The 2,264-nt window shown below is 37.8% G+C and overlaps 1 pseudogene; it reads left to right on the forward strand.

Annotated features, from left to right (window-relative positions):
- Window positions 1-2,255, forward strand: part of LOC111648957 (uncharacterized) — an 8,164-nt pseudogene extending 5,909 nt beyond the window's left edge.
- The last annotated feature ends 9 nt before the right edge of the window (window positions 2,256-2,264 follow it).

Consider the following 2,264-nt stretch of genomic DNA (forward strand, 5'->3'; position numbering starts at 1 on the left):
GGACTTTAAGCAGAGACAGTTGAAGTGACAGCTATGGCGCCCGTATACATTTTACCGTGTTGCTGTAGTAATGGAAATCAAAGATCATTAAGCAACATTTAACTCTAACAACGGCTACTTCTTCAGGAAACTGAGGTCACTCTGAACATTGCTACAATACGCCTCTTAAAATTACCTGAGAGCTGTTGATATTTGCTTTAGAGACAATTTAATATCAAATGAAGAGTTTGTATAAATCCGTCTGTTACTTCAGCACCACGGCAAAAAAGTTTGGTTGAGGTGGACTCGTCCCTTCCAGTGAAATCATGAAAACATCATGTGTGTTAGCTGTTAGCAATTGCAGTTGTGGTGTATTTGTTAAACCATTTGATGGGTGTGAGGGGATGATATCAAATCAAATGCATACCTGACACTGTATAATGTGACGGCACACAAATAAACAGACTCACATTCACACAACCAACCTTGTAATTGTTGGCACACATGCACACCCATCTATCAGCTGTGTGCACACAATATCTTAACATGCAAACACACACCCCTGAATCCTGGGATGTGAGTTTAACTCAGCTCATATAAAGTCAGAGACATTATGTTGGTGTCTTCATGTAGATGCATTAATTAAGGTAAGTATCAGCTACTGTACACTGTGGTTACATATGTGAAATTTGGCTCATGTTTTCATCAGTAAATTCCTTTAGCTTCTGATTCTGTATTATCATCAGCTATAGTCACCAGGTCTCTTGATTGTTCAGAATTTACATAAAATGCAAAGACAACAAACATGGGTTATAAAGACACAGGCCTGTTTGTGAGTTTTATATTAAATGACAATGTCAAATGTGATGATTTCTTCCTGTTGCAGAACTTTTTACATTTTCAGTTCCTTCATTCACATTTCTAGAACACCGTTCTGACTCTGTTGGATGAGACAGGAAGAAATTCTGTACAAATGAAATGTAAACTCTTTTTAAAGCCAATGTTGATGCTGTTTAAAAAAAAAAAAAAAAACATGGTTATTTTCCTGGTCACACTGTTTTTCTTTCTTCTTTAATTATATCAGTTTAAACTTAGTAATTTCAGTTCCAGTGAGTAAAATAATGAGTTTTAGATTTTCACTGTTAGTTAGTTATAAATAGAGATGGTGCAGCTGAGCAAAGCACAGAGGAAACTTCAGAGTGAATGTATTTGTATTATTACTGTCGATGCTGTATTTACTGATATCTGAACTAAGCTTGGGCGATATCCAAAATTTAATAACTAGATACACTGCAGCCCCAATATAGCAATATATCTTAAATTATTGGGTTTTTTATATAATCACATAATCATACTACTGTATTTTATTGGCGCAGGACAGACTGTGCAAAACTGCAAAACACTATCATTTCTCTTCTGTTAGGCTGAACTTCGGCTTTCAAGAGATGAATGTGTCGTCTGCCAATGTGACAGTGTCTGATCGGGAAGCTGATTCCTTCTCTAAAGCTCTGGCCAAGAATGTGATTGTTGTGGTTCTCGGGATTTCCATCAACTACATCAATGCAGGCCTCATTCACACCTTCCGCAAACACCAGGTCTGATTTTCCTTTATTGACATGTTGCCAATGATAATGTATTTCTGTATATGTTATATTTATATCATCAGCAGCTCCTCAGTAACTTTCAACAGTACTTCAACAAATTTCCACTCATTGATCTTCATGCTGACAATGCACTATGAATCATGTATGCATGTATGTAGACAGAGCAGTGGCACAGATAAAAACCCCATTCAGGTCTGGCTTTGATGCCTGAATATCCTACCTGAATTAATACAATCTCAAGTCAATGCATTTACACAGACCTCAAGCTGTCCAGCAAAAACTATAAGTAGTAGCAGCAGCTGGAAAGTCTTTCCTCACAAAAAGTGATTTACAAAGAAATGACACCCTTTTATAGCATTGTTTCCTTTGATGTAGGCACAATGCCACATTTGATGAAAAGTCAGCCAGCCCCGTCTAACTCATTTGTATCGAGGTCTGATCACAGTGTGGACAGAACTGAGATAAGGAAAACACTTAGTAAGACCAGGTAGAAATAAGGCCCATGGACCTGAGGTCAAAAACATGACTCTATATTGGCCAAAACTGAAAGAATATCCCTGCTGTTTTTTCTACCTCTTTCTCCCCTTGCATGTGCTATGTTTCCACCCTCCAGATCTTCTACACGAATCCTCGGTATATCCTTTTCATCCACCTGGTGGTCAACGACATGACGCAAGTGAC

This window comes from Seriola lalandi, unplaced genomic scaffold (assembly GCF_002814215.2).
Source record: "Seriola lalandi dorsalis isolate HSWRI2012SDOR001 ecotype SW California unplaced genomic scaffold, Sedor1 jcf7180002049752, whole genome shotgun sequence".
Classification (NCBI taxonomy): domain Eukaryota; kingdom Metazoa; phylum Chordata; class Actinopteri; order Carangiformes; family Carangidae; genus Seriola; species Seriola lalandi.